We start from the raw sequence: 18,921 nt of genomic DNA, 5'->3' as shown, positions 1-18,921 counted from the left end.
TGTGGGCCTCTCTTGAGTGTGACCCCAGGCACTCACCTCTGGTCCAGGTATGAGTTCCAGGGCAGGATAGAAGCTAGGGGCTGGTCTCTGAGTCTCAGGAAGTGGCTGGGATGTGGGGGCAGGGTGTGCAGTGCAGTCTCAGAAAAGGGGAGCCTTCTAGAAGGTCCCGCTTATTTTTTTATTCTCAAACTGAGCTCCAAGAATAATTTCCACTGAAGAGTTTTAGTTTTCTAAATTTAAAAATAATTATTCAGAAATTTTGCCTTCCATTAATAGAATGACATTGATAATATTTTAAATCTCTTTTAAAAACATAACCAGGAATTTCCCACTACTTTGTATATAAGTATGTAAGTAGATGTATCCATATATGTATATCTATATTATAATATCATTAAGTTATTGATGGTTCCTTGGAGAGAGAGGGTTTTGTTGTGAGGGTTTCACATTGGAGACATGTTTATTGTGACAACAACTATATTGTCATTTATTCCAAGAACTACTGGCTCACATAGCAGAGTGACCTTAGCAGTAACTTAGGATTCTTTTTATGAGTTCTTTAAAATTTACAATTTATGACTAAATGCTTACATTGAACACATTTCTACTTTATAGTTAAGAGTACTTTTCAGAAGAATTATTGAAATAGAGGAGCAGTTGCCTCAAAACACTCAGGAGTAGAGCCAAAAGAAAGACTCAAATAAAATTTGAGTTTATCCTAAAAGTTATAGACATGGCCAACACTTGGAAGGGATTTAAGGAGATTTGATTTATACTTCAGTAAAAAGATCCACTCTTCCCCGCTTTCTTCTTTCCCTTCTCCTGCTTTGTTTTCACATCCTGATCCACCCCTCCCATATTTCCCCAGAAAGACATTAAAAATGAGGAAAGGAAAAATGTTAAATAATACTGTAGATGTTGAAAAAGAAATCATAGTGTGCATTTTAGACAACAACTCAAGTGCTTTAAACACACATATTTTAAATCTGACTCCTCTCCAAAGAATGAGGAACGATCATACACACAGATACACAGAGACATTCACAGACACACACACACACACACACACACACACACACAGAGAGAGAGAGAGACAGAGAAAGTACACAATATGATGCTAAGTAAATGGTGATGCCCAACTGCAATAAGATTTAGAATTTTGACCTTTGACCTTGAATGTTCAGCTTAAAACTGAAACCTTGGCCCTCTCTATAAACCAAAAAACAGGAGGATTCCCTTCATCTAAATTAAAATTGTGTTCTGTTAAATGCTACTTTGATTTTTCAACTTCTCTGGAGTAGCAGATGTTTCAAATTCTTTTTGTTTTCCCAAAGATATTATTTTGGTATTGTGTTTTATACAAGCCTTAAAGATGTGATTTAAAACATTAGACTTTAAAATTCCATTCATTTCTTCCCTCTGTTTTCACTGAGCCTTGAATTAAGAGTATGTACAGGAAAGAAAAAGTGGTGGGGACCAAGCTGGTGTTCTTAAAGGACTTAGAAAATGAATACAATTGAAGAAGTTAGGTTTGTATTTAGAGATAGCAGACTGAACACGCTATACCCTTCACTCCACCGTTTAAGAGACTTTAAGAGTATATAAAGGGCTGGAGCGATGGCTCAGCTGTTAAAGGCTAGGCTCACAACCAAAAATATAAGAGTATATAACAATAAAAGGCATAAGTCTTTATTTATGGAGGAAATAGGAAGGAGATAGCAGAAGAAATGTATTTGGATGCTTGAAGCAGCTGGAATAGTGGTAAAAGGATTCTAAACTGGGGAAAAGAAAAGCACCAAGTCCCTGAGTTTTAGGTGACGTAAAAACTATGTGAAGTTGTGGTTATGAACAAATAATAGGGTCAATCCTGTTAGCAGTTATACCCCCTCCTACTTCCCTGGCCACTCCAATGAATGCTGAATGGGAATACCTGTGACTTCCCTTACTCTTTGACAGTTACAGAACTGGTCTCAGTTTTTGAAGATGCAGGGAAGGACTGGGCTCACCTAAAGAATCCAGAGCCTTCTCCTTAATTCAAGATTAATCCTTAACCTTAACACATCTGCAAAATATATTTAGCTTGTGCAAGGTAACAGGTTGGCAGTTTCCGAGGATAACTCATTGAGCAATTTTCAGAAGGATGATCTTTTATACTGAGTACCACAAGGAGTCAATTCAGTTACTGTTATTTGAAAGATGTGTGGGGACTGGGGGGATGACTCAGTGGGTGAAAGTGCTTGGTGAGCAAGTGTGACAAACTAAGTTCTGATCACCAGGAACCATGGACAAAGCCAGATGCAGTATCTCAAGCATCTATGTAATCCCAGTGTGTCCCTGCTAAGAGATAGGAAGTAGAGATGGGAGAATCTTCAGCAGCTCGAAGGCCAGCTAGCTTAATTTACACAGAGGCAGAGACAAATAAGTCATCTCAAATAATCGAGGGAAAGGGACTCGAGAACCAATATCAAAAGGTTGCTCTCTGAACTGCACACTAGCACCATCATACCCACATGTCCTCAACCAAACACACATATATACCGTCTTGGCTAATATTGTGATGAAACCCTGTGACCAAAAGCAACTTGGGGAAAGGGGGTTTATTTCTCTCACATTTCCATATGTCTATTCATTATCAAAAGCAGTTAGGACAAGAACTCAAACAGGGGAGGAACCTGGAGGCAGGAGGTGATGCAGAGGTCATGGAAAGACATGAAGGATACTGCTCACTGACTTTCTCTTGAGGGCCTGCTCAGCTTGCTTTACCATAACACTGAGGACCATGAGTTCAGGGGTGGAAGCATCACCATAATAGGCTGGGACCTCCCACATCAGTCACTAATTAAGAAAGTGCTTGCCTACAGCCTGATCTTATGAAGGCTATTTCTCAGTTGAGGTTCTCTCCCCTCAGATGACTCTACTAATTTGTAGCATAAAACTAGCCCACACTCTTTACACACATACACAAAGATATGTAGTAATATTTAAAAGTAATTTCATTTTTTCTGAATATGGTAGAATATACCCATGATCCTGAATACTTAAAAGACTGAATAGGAGAACATTTAAGATAAGGAGTTCAAGATTTGCCTGAGCATCAAAAAGAGGATCTTAGAAAAAGCTACATCATTTGCTTAAAATAAATGGGAGAGAGAGCAAACAAGAAGATCAAGTCCAGAAATATTTGGAAAGTCATGCAGACAAGACTGGGTGACTGATTTAATGTAGAAAATATTGGGGTAGGTCCAGATGCATCCAGATATAGAGAATGGATTTCTGTGAGGGTCTATGAACAGTGCTACATCTCCTTAAGGATGAGAAATTCTGTGAATGCTATACCTGGAACAGGATGAATTCAGCACAGGGCTTGAGAAGAGTCAAGAGCCAAGAGGACTTTGGAACTGGAAGGGCTGCAGCAGGACTCCTTACATGAGTGGGAATGATCAGCCAGGATACGTGAAGCAGAGAGGTCAGGTGAAATTAACAATGGAAAGTATATGAATAAAAAGTGGAAGTGTTCAGATCAGATCTCAAAAGGTCTATGGTAGTCAGAGCAAAGGATCCTGGGAGAAGACTAAAGAGTGGACAAAGGGAAGATAGAAAACAAAGAATCCAAGAGCAGAAAAAAAAAAAAACAACATGGATTTTGGACATTGGTCCTGCATGTGGGGAGGAATGGCATGTGTGTGTGTGTGTGTGTGTGTGTGTGTGTGTGTGTGTGTGTGTGTGTTATAGTAATGGGCATGTTGTTTATCTGAGAAAGAAAACAAGCTACCCCATCAAGTTAGGGATATCAATTTAAGTTATGACTAGAGGTCACTCACCATTCTATTTCTAATCTCACTGAGGCTCTGAATTGTTTGAACTCATTTCTTTAAGCCTTGTACAGCAAGACTCTTTCCTCTTCTTTCCAACCATTTACTAAAAAGTTTTATTAAAACAAATCATTTGCTCCTGTCATATTTAAAAGACATGTACAAGAACAGAAAATTTAATTTATGAGAATTAATTCTTAAGTACATGCAATAAAACTTCTATTGACAAGTGGTTTCCACTGTCTCTGTTTTTATTCATTTATTTATTATTTATTTTATATACCTACTGCAGTTACCCCTCCCTCCTTTCCTGCTAGTCCCTCCTCACACCTCTTCCTGACCCCCATCCACTCCTTCTCTGTTTCTCTTCAGAAAAGGGCATGCTTCCCGTGGATATATAAAAACAAATCATAGCATATTGAGATGCAGTAAGACTAAGCACCTTCCCTTGTTTTAAGGCTAGGCAAGGCAACACAGTATGAGGAGTAGGGTCCCAAAAGCCAGCCAAAGAGTCAGAGACAAATCCTGCCCCCACTGTTAGGAGTCCCATAAGATAACCAAGCTACACAACTGTAACAAATATGCAGAGGGCCTGGGTTATTCCCATGCAGGCTGCCTGGTTGTTGGTTCAGTTGCTATGAACTCCTATGAGCCCAGATTAGCCAATTCTGTGAATTTTCTTGTGGTGTCCTTGACCCCTCTGGCTCCTATAATCTTTTCTCCCCAAATTCTGTAGGATTCCCTGAGCTTTACCGAATGTTTGGCTGTGGGTCTCTGCACCTGTTTCCATTAGTTACTGGATGAAGCCTCTCTGATGACAACTGGGCGAGGCAACAATCTTTAAGTATAGCATGTTATTGTTAGCCATCACTACACTGCCATTTTTTTTCAGTCCTGTTTAATTCTACCCTAGGTCTCTAAGCCATCCAGCATCTGGGTCCTGGTACTCCAGGCAGTATTAGTAATGGGTTCACTCTTGTGGCATGGGTCTCAGGCTGGACCAGTCATTGGTTGGCCACGCTTGCAATCTTTGTGTCATCCTTACCCCAGCACATCTCATAGGCAGAACTGATCATAGTTCCAAGGTTATGTGTCTGGGTTGGTGTCCAATCCCTCTACTGGGGGTCTTGCCTGGGGGCAGAAGATGGCCAGTTCAGGCTGTGTATTTGTTATTTCTAGCAGTCTTAGCTGGAGTCATCCTTGTATATTCCTGGGAGTTTCCCCTGGACCAGGTTTCTACCCTACCCTAAGATGCCACCCTCCCCTTCCAGTCATCTCTTTCAGTACTCTCCACCTCCACCCTCCCACCTAATCCCTCTTGTTCTCATCCCCACCTGCCCCCAGAACACCCACAAAATCTCTTCTATCTCCCCTCCCAGGGAGTGACCCCACTTGAGACCTCCTTGTTACCTAGCCTTTCTTGGTCTGTGGATTGTAATATCATCATCCTTTACTTCACAGCTAATATCCACTTGTAACTGAGTACATGCCATGTTTGTCTTTCTGGGTCTGGGTTACCTCACTCGGGATGATTTTTTTTTCTAATTCCATATATTTGCTTGTGAACTTCATGATGTCCCGGTTTTTAATAGCTGAGTAATACTCCATTATGTAAATGTATCACATTTTCTTTATCCATTCTTCAGTTGAGGGTCACCTAGGATGTTTCCAGGTTCTGGCTATTACAAACAAAGCTGCTATGAACATAGATGAGCAAGTGTTCTTGCAGAATGATTGAGCCTCCTTTGGGTATATGCCTAAGAGTGGTATCGCTGGGCCTTGAAATGGATTCATTCCCAATTTTCTGAGAAACCACCATCTCGATTTTCAAAGTGATTGTACAAGTTTGCACTCCCACCATCAGGGAAGGAGTGTACCCTTCTCTTCACATTCTAGCATAAGATGTCACTTGTGGTTTTGATTTTAGCCATTCTGACAGGTATAAGATGGAATCTTAGAGTTATTTTGACAGAGGGCTGATTTCCAAAATATATAAAGAACCCAAGAAACAAGACATCAAAAAACTCCAAATAACACAATTAAAAAATGGGGTACAGATATAAACAAAAAAATCTGAATGTCCTGCTAAAACATGTCAATCATTTATTACATAAACAGTACACAAAATAGATACATCTTAGTGAAGAAGCTCAGTTCTAGTAGTAAGTGGCTGTGTATCATTTACTTAACTAATTAGCCTATTTTTAAGTCTCATATTTAACTATATTAGTTTTGACAAAAGATCATTCCTTTCTTTCTTTCTTTCTTTTTTTTTTTTTTTTTTTTTGTTGTTGTTCTTTGAGACAGGGTTTCTCTATGTAATTTTTTGGTGCCTGTTCTGAATCTTGCTCTGTAGATCAGCCTGGCCTCAAACTCACAGAGATCCACCTGGCTCTGCCTCCTGAGTGCTGGGATGAAAGGTGCTTACCACTACTGCCCAGCAAAATCATTCCTTTCTAAAACATGATTTACTTTTAATCAGTAACTCGGCCTGGCTAAAATTATTTACTTTGATTCCCAGAACAAAAGGAACAGTCCTGATATTTACAGGTAAGAAAGAGAATGAAGGCAGATGAAGAGATGTCTCAGCAGTGAAGAGTGTGACCTGAGTTTGGTTCAGCACCCACATCCAGTGGTTCACAACCTCCTGAAATTCCAGCTTCAGGTGATCCAAAGACCTTTTTGAGCCTCTGCACTTTTCTACACATACCTCTGACACATACACATACACACCTAATTAAAAATTAATATAAACCTTTAGAATAAAAAGAATGAAGAATACTGAAATGCCTCAGGCAGAATAGCTCCACTGTCTCCCTTGAAGTACCTTGAAATGAGTCTAAGCAGCCCTGTGACAGATCATGTGCATCTGTAGGATGCATTCTTGAACGTAATGGTTGCAAAAAACCACCAGTACCCTGGATTGAATGAAAAAAATTCAGTATTTTACCATCAAGAGCTTGGTGTCTTAATCTTACTATGCTACCAACAAGGCTCAAAGATACAAATTTATGTTACCTTTGAGCCCAAGCTTCTTAGCCACAATTAAAAAATCGTCACGAACAACTATATACCTGATAATTGCATTAGCTTGTAGAGCAAGTTAGTCTCTGTGGGAAAGGATTGTCTTAACTTTCTTCAAATCAGAAAATTTTTTGTTTACGGAGGGAAATTGTATATGCAATTAGAGTTACATGGGCCACTAAACCATACCCTTGAATGTTTTTAACATTGATATTCTGTTATTGCCTCTTGGAGTATTCTGTGCATTCATCTGCCAAATTCCATTCCAATATCAGTATTTTTGGAGGGTCAAGCCAGGATATTTTATATTACATGCTCACCTTATACTCTGTAATATTAATAGAGTCAGATACAGCAAATACTGGAGAAACATATGCTTACTGGCTAAATAATTGAGCAAATGGGAACATGACTAAATGACAAGAGTGGGAGAGTGGAAGTAAACTTCAGTTTGGGATAAACAAAGGGAAATACTGGAAGACAAATTATAAGAATCAATTTTATTTTAGGTGTTCTGATTATTGTTTTTATAGAACACTTAGTATATAAAAATCAGTCTTCATGTGTTATATTATTTGATATTCCCATTAAGTGAATAATGTAGTTTGGGGTAGATAATAGCTCTCTCATTTACATACAACAAACCTGAAGTCCATGTCTGAGTATCATGTCAAGGGTCAGAAGTCTTTGAACATATGTCCCACAGAGTTAGTCACCTAAATGCAAGCTCATTATTCATAGCTGCTATCTGACTTGTAGTAATAGTGAGGAGGTTTTAAGACAGGTGAGAAAATCCAGTAATCCACATGTTAAAGTTCTAGCAAAGAAAAATACATGCAAAGAGGAGAAAGATTTAGGACTGATGGGATTCTTTGAAAATGGGGACATGTTAGATGAACAGGGAAAGTTATGAAGAAGGAATGAGAAGAGAATGGAAAAAAAGAGAAATGACAGAGAAGAAAATACAGAGATCAGCAAACACGAAAGCATGCCAGGCCAGGCAGGAGTGGCACATGCCTTTAATCCCAGCACTGGGAGGCAGAGGCAGGCGGTGAGTTCGAGGCCAGCCTGGGCTACAGAGTGAGTTCCAGGACAGGTTCCAAAGCTACACAGAGAAACCCTGTCTTGAAAACAAACAAACAAACAAACAAAAAAGCAAAGAAAGTGATTGCATAAGATGCTGAATTTTCCAGACAGAGTCCATGAGTAACTAGCAACTGAGAAGTCTTAATACTGGTGATTAAGGGCAGACAATAAATGCAGGCACATGCCCAAAGTTGGCAGTTTAATGCTTATCTGGTTTGAAAGATGTTTTGGTTCAGCTGGAAGACTGTCCCTCGTACTTGCTAACTCCAGATACTAAGTGAAACTGCTAAACTTCTCTCTTAATTTCCCACTCTGCAAAGCAAAGTTTATTATAGTGACTGCCTTGAGCAGTTGTCAACAGTATCAAAAAGTGTATGTGTACAAAGGACAGGCATACAGCTGATGCTGTGTCATTGGAAACATTCACTGGGCAATTTTACTGATGGGTGGGTAATGTTACTTGATTAAACAAGAGACTACTACCAACTGAATTGTGTCTACTAAGAATTCATATGTGGGAACCTTATCTCAACTGTGACTGAATGTGAAAAAGGAGCTTTGGGAAAGCCATTAGGCTTACATGGCTTAGTATTTTGTGACTAATGGTCTTGTAAGAATACACACCCCCAACCTTTCTTGCTCTTTCTTTTGCTCCATCTGTGAGGGCATGATGTGAGACTGTGGTGATATATATTGTGCATCCTAATAAATTTATCTGGGGTCAGAGGACAGAAAATGGTGGCACACACACCTTTAAGCCTATCACTTGGGAGGCAGAGATCCATCTGAATCTCTGTGTTCAAAGCCACACTAAAAACAGCCCAGGCATGGTGACTTACGCCTTTAATCCCAGGAAGTGATTGCAGAAAGCAGAAAGGTATATAAGGTGTGAAAACCAGGAACTAGAGCCTGTTAAGCTTTTAGGCTTTTGAGCAGCAGTTCAGCTGAGATCCATTTAGATGAAGATACAGAGGCTTCCAGTCTGAGGAAACAGGATCAGCTGAGGAACTGGCAAGGTGAGATGGCTGTGGCTTGTTCTGCTGTTCTGATCTTCTAGCATTCACCCCAATACTTGGCTTCAGGTTTGTTTTTATTAATAAGACCTTTTAAGATTCGTGCTACATGAAGCAGATGTCTATAAGTCATGAATAGCTCATTTAGTGAGGAACAAAGACTAACAGTCTCTTGATCATGAATTTTCCAGTCCCCAGAACTGAGTTCAATAAATTTCTAGTGTTAAACCACCCAAACTACAGTATTAATTTTGGCTATCTGAGCATATTACTATGGGACTCAAATATATCTTTTTGTTGTTGTTGTTGTGAAACTCTATGCATAATTAAATGTAGAATGATAAATGCCAACAGGAAGAATCAATGTGAAGAGATTTCCAAGAAGTGATAAATCCAGGTCGTTTTTCATAGGCTCCCAGATTCTAGTTTTGATTTACAATTTGTTCTTGAGTAATCTTGATGTTATCCATAGGATCCAGATTTTCTTGTTTTCATTTGTGGTTTTTTGTTTGTTTGTTTGTTTGTTTTAGATTTTAGCCTTCGAAGCATCCATACATATATCTTGGTCATATATTCCCCCTTACTCCCTTTGTCCAACTCCTCCAGTCCTCTCCCACAAAATTTCTCCTTCCCAATCATGTTCTTTTTCTTTTCATAATCCACTGAGTTCAATTAGTGTTGCCTATATATGAATGAGTCGGAAGTCGTCCACTCAGAAATGGTCAATCTACGGATGACCATTCTCATCTCCAAGGAAGTGACTCTTCCTCCATCCAAAGCCAACAAGGGCCAACAGCTTCTCAGCTATGGATGTGTTGGTTTTTTTGCAAAATCTCAATTGTTTGGATTTACCAATTCAGACTCAGAAGCCAGATGCTGGGTTGAAAGCCTGCTAGCTCAGAGAGGCAGAGAAAGCACCCAGCTGATCTTCTTCCTCTGCTATTGTTCCTAAAAAGACCTCTTCTCCTACATCATCTCAAACAAAAACTCATACTCAATGTCTCTCCCCTCTACTTCCTGTGCATCTCTCTATCCATCGCCCTGACTCCCTCTTACTCTCTATAGCTTTTTTCCTATGTTCACTTCCTGTCAACTGGTTGTTTGCTCTGCCTCTTGACCTGTGGATGACTTTATTTAAATCCAGTTTATAATATTCAAGCAGAAAGCTCTTGGATTAAAGGTGTGTGCTAGGGCTGAGCCACAGCACACCACAACTAGAAACAGGTTTATCCAGTAAGTAATGCAATCTTGGGGTTCACATTGTGATCAAATATCCAGCAACAGAGATGGGGCATTGGAGTTTCCTCCCTGATCTATGCTGGAATTTTTAACTGGCTTGCCTTTGAGCAGGAAACCATAGCTGCCCTGCCCTGAGTTGATGTGTGTAACAAGCATGTCTTGTCCAAAGGTCAGCATTTCACAGTGCTCCTCTCTAACTCCGGCTCTTACAGGCTTTCTGTCCCCCTTCTAAGATGCTTCCTGAGCCAAGGAATTCCTGTGTGGTACTATAAGCACATTCAAAATCAATATCAAGGGAAGTAATATACCACAGGAGAGGGCTTATTTTTTTCTAAATATAATAATTCATAAATGAGAAACAGTTTTCTTGTTTTAAAAATTACTTTGCTTTCCTTTGTCTTTTTTGAATGCATACCTTTGTGTGTTTAACAAACAATACCCTATTTTAAACTATAAAATTGAGATAACTCAGACAGTAGAGTGCTTGTCTACCATTACAAAACTCTGGTTTTAATTTCCAGTGCCACATAAATGTGCATGGGTGGAATAACTCTGCAGTCCTCAGTACCTGGGATATATAGAGAGAAAGATCAGGATTTCAAGGCTAATATTGGTTATATGGTGACTTCAAGGCTAGTCTGGGATCTATCAGAAATTCTCTCAAAAAATAAAATGAACCAAATAAATTGATTTCATAAATATGAACTTCTTATTACAATTGTAAATTAGATTGAGATTATGAAATGAAAGACTGACATTGGTATTATGTGTCTTTTGTTTCTTAAAGCACGAAAGTCAATTGCCTCTATTTATCAAGAATCCAACATTGTATCCCACGTCTTTCAGGGAAAGTACATAGAAACAACAATAATAAGGCACTGTGTTTTGTTTTTTTTTTTTTTGTCATGAGATACAACACAAATGTAAGACATCAAGATGTAATGTATTTCAGATGCTGGTCTCTGGAAGAATACCAGGTACTAAATGAAATAAATGTGGATAAGGGAGATAGATCTAAATTGATCATGAATACAGATTCATTTTGTTTGTTCAAGAGCTGTATGGTTGATGGATGTGTTGAGTAAAGACAAGTGTTAAAGACAGCTCTAGGTAAACCAATGGTTATCAGTTATCTTTAAAAAAAAAAAATCCCTTATCTTGTATAGCTTAGAGCAAGAACAGCATGTTGTCATAGGAATGCCACCAGGAGATTATGCTTGAATAGCAGCCACAAATTCCTTGTTAGGTGGTGATTCCATAGTGTTCAATATTATTCACATGTAGATGTGAGTGTTAAGAACATTGCTAGATGGAAGTTTGTAGGTCATCCCTAGAAATATGTAACTGCATCTTTCTTCAGGTTGTAGTTTAATTATAGGTAAATAAGTGATTCACAATTACCTAATGGTAGCACAGACAAATTGAAGACTTTGAGTTGATGGAGGAAACCCAGGCTTTAAAACTGTACTTATATCTGGTATGTTATGAGTATTGAAATACAGAGGGCTTTGTTGATCTATTTGAAAGATCAGGGACTGGAGAAATTGGCTTGGTTGATAAACTGGTTGAATTCGGATTCACTGTACCCAAGTTAAAATGCAGAGTGTGGTTGTGCACACCTGCAAACTCAGCTCTAGAGAAGCAAAGACAAGCACAACCTGATGTTTTCTGACCAAGCCCCAGTTCTTAGTGAGACCCTGTCCAAAAAATCAAAGTCGTTGGCACCCGGGAGGGGCATGGTCCCTGAAATTGACCTCTAGCTTACACCTACATTTGCACACATTTGTATGTGTACCCAAACATACATGTGCACGCACACGCGCACACACACACACACACACACACACACACACACACACACGGTGTAAATAAATAAAGGATCAGAGATAAGGGAGGAAAGAAATGAGAAACCAGATAGAAGGAAGAAACAAAAAGAAGGAAAATAGAGTTATTTCCACAATTTTTTTTTTTCCTACATTCTCATCACTGCCTTTGTAAGCTGCGCTGCTGTTGACTGAGGCAGTTTTGTCTCCATGTTCTGCAATGGAGCAGGAACCTACCAGTCAGGGTTCTCCGAAAGCACCTGTGGCTGCTATGAATTGGCCATGAGTGCTGCTTGCTAGTTGTGGCTTAGATAGAAATGACAATTTGCACAAAGACCACAGCTGTTGAAGATAACACTATGGTGGGGATGTTCCCCTGCACAGAGCAACTTCATTTCTTTATCTCTGATTTAATTTGAAAGCATAAAATTCATGACATTGATTTTTATATGTAAGGGCCTCATCATAGGTCACAAGATGCTGTCTGATGTGAACAACGCTGTTTGTGTACATATATACGATGATTTATAAAACTATCCTTGCAATATTTATTATTGCAAGAAACTATAATTGTTAACAATAATAAAGAAAGTAATATTATAGTGACTTAGAAGCTGTTCAATTGTGCATGTGCATATGAAGAACTGTCATTCATATTGAAGAACTGATAGTGGGCAGGACCATGTGGAGAAAGTTATGGCTAGCAACAGATCTGTCTTCAACTTAATAGCATTTTGTATTATGGACAACCTTGCCTCCATGGTGCCTGGCTTCCTGAGACAACAGCATTTCATTTTTATCGTGGTTTCCTTCAATTGTGACTCCTAAGATACTGCTGTCACTCACTATATTTTGTAAATGACAATGAAATCTCCAATTAGAATGTGTCTGTATGAATATTGTCTGAAATGTATTTATATGTTTGTGTATGTACAATGCATTCTCATATACATGTATGCATATGTAACATTTACATAGAACTGACTTTATTGTGTGCTTTAATTTGTGTTCTAATTTGTGAGTTTTCTGCATCTTATTTCTTTCAAAGTTGGTTAATACTAACTCCAGAATTCACTGTCTGGAATTTAAAATCCTTCAGCGTGTTTAGTTTGTGTGTACTCTTTGATCTTTTCCACCTGAATCTACACTTGAATTGTTGTTAAAGAGGCACTAAGTGAGGATCAGGGACCCTTCCAGGGTCCCTTGAGAGAAGCGAGGAAAGTGCAAAGCCATCATGGTGTCCCTCAACAAGAGATAAAGGGAAGAAATCCAATGTAGAGCTATGGTTGTCCTCATATTTTAGTCGCAGACCATAACAACCAAAGACTCTTTGCAGACAAGAACCTCACATCGATCCATCAGTCCATCCCTTGGCCTCTGGGCAGAGCCACACCTCAGAAATTCCAGACAGGTGAGATGCTATATCCAACAGGATGGCTCCAGGACAGAAGGCTTAGCACAACATTCCCCAGCACCAGTGTTCCAAGTGATTCATAAGCCTCAGTCATAAGCAGCGATCATGTACAGCTTAATTAGCACCTTCAATACCACAAGACATTTTACTGCATTTCTCACTGCTGTCACCAGTGGGGAAAACCTGACCCACAAATGATTTTATTATTTTAGACATTAAAAGGAAGACTCCAGGCACACTATGCTGACAGTAATTATAGTAGTGGATTTTTTTTTCAAGGAGAGATGAAGTACATGAAGGTGCTCAAGTCTAGAACATAGTCCATCCACACTGTTTAAAAATAAGTGAGGAACTGATTACTTTTGTTTGCAGTAGCGAGTGTGACTGGAAGACATTAATGAGTACATTTTAAGGAACATGCAAAACAACATAATTTAAAGAAGGAAAGCCAAGAGGTCCAGAATTATTTATAGGAAAATGTTTTAAAAGGAATCTTGAAGTTAAACTTGTCTATCTTTTAACTATCTAGCTAGTATCTATCTATCTATCTATCTATCTATCTGTCTGTCTGTCTGTCTATCTATCTATATCTCTCTATATCTATCACCTATTCATCTATTTGCATATCATCTATCTATCTATCATTTATCTACCTACTTACCTATAATCTATTTATCTACCTACCTATGTATTATCTATTTATCTATTGTCATCTACTTATTATCTATCATTTATTTACCTACCTATCTATAGTCTATTTAATCTACCTATGTGTGTATGTATGTATGTATGTATGTATGTATGTATGTATCTATCTATCTATCTATCTATCTATCTATCTATCTATCCCTGAGTCTGTCTAGTATCTAGCTAATGTATCATCTGTGATTGTGTGTTTTTCTTTTCAGGGTAGTCTCACTTTTTCTTTGTCCCTGCTCCTCCAGCATTTGGTCTCATTCATTTATTCCTTAGATATTCAGATGTCATCTTTCATTAGTCCTTTTATGCTTTTGGAAAAATTAAGTAGAAAATTTCACCTAGTCCTTACTCCCCTGTGGACAGTGCAAGCTTTGGGATTTAAGCCTTTTTAATATGCATGTAGTAGCGTGTCACTTTTGTTTTGATTTGAAATTAAATTTCATTTTTTTTTTGCTGATTTTAAAGGAATGTAGCCATTTCATATGATAGTGCATGCCTTTTCCTACTGCTGTATGAATATTCTCTGATAAGATGTTATTTGTTCAGAAATTATGCCTACTTTTTAAAATTGAGTTGTTTTGTCTTCTGGAGAATGTGGTATGTTGTCCTTTAGTGATGTGATCTCAGGTCAGGAAAGTTTTCTGCAGTCTGATGATTAGGTCTGTCTCCATAGGTCTGAACTAGGAACTCACCACATTTTGGAGGGACAGAATGGCTTCAGGGGCTAAAGTTGTATATCCCCTTTCCTTAGATCTGACAGAATTTAGCAAAACCCAGTAGGATAGCTCTAGCAAAATGATTTCTCCTGGGTTGAGGAGATAGCTCAATTGACAAAGTGTTTGCTTGTAAACATGACGATCTGAGTTCAGTGGTCAGAACCCACATAAAAACGTCAGGCACAGTGGTATGTATGTGTAAGTCTAGTGCTCGGGGCGGGGAGACAAGAGGATTTATAGGCTCCTCTGGTCAGCTATTCTAAACTAACTGATGACCTGTAAGCCAGTAAGAAACTCTATCTCAGAGAGGTTGGATACTATCCCGGAGGACATTGTCTTCCTGACTCTCATTTACAAACACACACAGACACACACACACAGACACACACACACACACACACACACACCCCTTATACAACTTTCTCCTGAGGATAGGCCTCATCAGGAAAAACAGAATATTCTGCATTTTGAGACAGTCATTGACTTAGAAAGATGTTTGAACTCCGTGGTGGAGTTAAAATAATATGCATTTAAGAAAATTCAAATTTTGGTTTAGGAGCTAGCAAGATGGATCAGTGAGTCGGGGTGAGCTGAGTTTCATCCCCAGAACTCACATGGTAGAAGGAGTATACCAACACCTACATGTTCTCTGACCTAAACACATGTGTCATGGCATGGACATGCCAACACCTCCCCAAACCCCATATACATGCATATAAACATGCATGTATATACACATCCACAATGTAAAAATGTATACATAGATATATTTATATAAATAAATTTTATGTGTATATACATATATATGTATATACACACAAATACACTCTTCTTCTGGGTTGGTACTATATATGGTATAGGATAGCTCACAAACAACTACATAACTAGAGAAGAACCAAGATGCTGTGTTGTACCCTTTCACTGAACATGGATTTTTGAGTTTCAGGTGTTAAAGGAAAGCATTTGGTACTTAGGATATTTTCAACTTATGATGGGATGGTTTACTCACACATAGCTCATCCAAAGTAACAGAGCACCAGGAGATACAGGGCTACATTTCCTTGATCTTACAGGGATCATGTGTGGATTTTTGTCAGATCTTCCATGTGGAGTGGAAACACAGTAGGGTTCCTGGAGTTTGTAAAACAGGGAAGAATGGGGTCCCGGGGAGTGGGATCCCAGCCAGCTGCCTCATTCTAGTCATGTTCATACTCAGTCTTAGCCACAGGTCTCATTAGGCGAACTGTCAGTTGCTCTTTGGGTTGCTTTCTCCTGTTCTGACTTTTGCCAGTCCCTGTGATCTTGAGTGTCTGCTCAGTTGAGTTGGGATACCTTGAGTGCTCCTGTCTTCTTGCCAATGCTCAGAGCAGTTGTTGCTCTGACCTCGGTTCCCTGGCAGATCTAAGGAGAACCTCAAGTTTTCATTATGTTCAACCCATTTTTTTTTTCTGGTGTGGATAAAAATGATGGTTCCCATAGTCACAACATGACAGGCTGCGAACTGGATGTTGAAATACTCACGTTGAATGTTTCCAATAATCAAACCTCTTACTTCCCAGTGGGCCTCATTAAGAGTCTCCCAGTCATACCATCTATTTCAATTTTCTCACAAAGCCTTCTAAAATGCATTGTTTTCTTGTCAAAAATATTTTGTTCCTCGATTATTATAAAGTAAATATCTTAAGATTCATTTATTTAAATTATTAAAATAATTTTAAGTCACATATAGGAGTTAAAAACTCCATCATATCGACATCATGTTATAGCTGTAGCTCCTTGTGTGATGCAGAGAACTAAGTAGAGAACTATTTAATCTGTGTAATTAGTGCATTTGTGCAAAATAAACCTGAGACTGAAATAATTATTTCTGGGGTGCTATGTAATATTTTGAAACACATAAACTATATCTTATTTTAAATTGAGTAACATGTATGTGTATGTATATAGCTTTTAAAAGATTTTTCATTTCTATATGGCAAAAACATACATAATCTATTTTGTTAAAATAGATAATATAGTATTGTTATCTATGGTCATAAAAAGATACCATCTCATCACTGCCATGCATTTTTTAAAATCAATTAACACTGCTTAATGTTTAATAAGATCAAATCCTCAGAGTATCTCAAGATAATATATATTTTCTAAATGTAGTTTCATATTTTCATTTCCTCATCAAATATATCTGAGCTACAAATCTATTCAGGGATATAGATTCGCTCAAACCATACATAAAACCAGTCTGAAAATAATTATGAGATGAAATTAGGGAATTTGTGAGTTTATGGGAAAAACATAACCACAACATAGTGAAAATAAGAGTACAAATGTATTAATTTCTTGTTCAGTTATCATTTCTTTATTTCTATCGCTGATCACTTGGATTGTGGGGCCTGCTAGTTGAGTTGTGTTTAAAAATATTTACATTTCATTTGGACCCATTGAAATGGCTTGTGAACTATGTAGATGATGACATAATTATCTTACTCATTTGTTGGTTGTAAACTGCTAAAGCTTCAACAACCATATTTTTGTCAACTGTAGTGTGTATGTCAGCACTTCCTGTGCAAACAGTGCAATTTTTTTCTGCTAGAATTTCACAGCTCAACACTCACTCACTGATTTCCTCAGTGAAGATGGGGAATGCAATATCAAGCTCTCAGTTCCTCACTCTCTTGGTTTGTGCTTCCAATTGTAAAAGGAAACAACTAGAGTGCTGAGAAGCTTGTCTTAACATCATGAGGAACTGAGTTCAGAGGCCCCAGAGCCAGGTAAAGCTGGGCAGTATACTGTACTCCTATAGTACCTGTGCTGTGGTGACATGAGAGAGAGAAAAAGGTGGGAGACCCTCTAGACACTCATAGGCCAGCTAGCCTAGTGTACCCAGAAGAGAACAGCATCAACATACTGTCTCAAATGCGATGGAAGGCAAGGGCTGACATGTGAGCTTGTCTTCTGATATTTTTAGTGTGTTCCATGCCTCATGAATGCAAATACACACACACACACACACACACACACACACACACACACACACACACACATACACACACACAGGATTAGATAGATAGATAGATAGATAACTAGAACTTGGCAAAAATACATTAAGTGAAAAGGTAGAAAGAAAGAAAGGAAGGGCCGGGCAGTGGAGGCACATGCCTTTAATCCCAGCACTCAGGAAGCAGAGCCAGGAAGATCTCTGTGATTTGAGGTTGGTCTACAAAGTGAGATCCAGGACAGCCAGTGCTACACAGAGAAACACTGTCTCAGCAAACAAACAAACAAACAAAAAAGAAAAGAAGGAAGGAATGGAAGGTGGAGGGAGGAAGGAAGGAAGGAAGGAAGGAAGGAAGGAAGGAAGGAAGGAAGGAAGGAAGGAAGGAAGAAAAAAACAGCAATTCTTGTGTTCATTGCTCCCAATTTATGTACCTAGCAATTTCACTTTAAAACATTTGATGTGCTACAATGTTAATGACCCAAATAGTGAGCTTGATGTTTTTCAGAATGTTTGTACACATACACATTTGTGTTCACTGAGCAATCATTGCTGGCTTTTGAAAACTGAAACATACGAGGACGGAGGGGAAGACAACCATAGGGATACTTCAAACTGATTTCTGAGGTGGTCCAAATTATTATAAAATGCTACTTGAGGAGCTGGTGACACTCTTTTAGAAATTGAATTTCCATTCAGTGATGGATGGAATACATTATCCAAGAGTTGATTGTGTGGAACAACTGAACTAACTTGTAGAAAAACATGACATGGCAAGAGCAAAATATTATACCTTTCCATGTAGAACTCATTGGAAATCACACATTCTGATGTTCGAAAGGTGAGAGCTCTATCTCTCTATCTAATCTACTTCTATATCTAAATCTTCATCTACACCTACATCTACACCTACATCTACATCTATATCTCTATATCTATAAATAATCTATATGAATATTCCACAGATGAAACTTCATGTTTAGAAGCAAAAGCTTCTCAGATTATATCTCTACATTGAGAGATACATCTATATCTACTCTATATGTATATCTAATCTCGATCTATATATTTATAATCTCATTGTTGATTCTTTGATGATT

Source organism: Onychomys torridus, chromosome 23 (genome assembly GCF_903995425.1).
Source record: "Onychomys torridus chromosome 23, mOncTor1.1, whole genome shotgun sequence".
Lineage (NCBI taxonomy): Eukaryota > Metazoa > Chordata > Mammalia > Rodentia > Cricetidae > Onychomys > Onychomys torridus.
The sequence above is the reverse complement of the archived record's forward strand: the minus strand, read 5'-3'. Positions refer to the sequence as shown.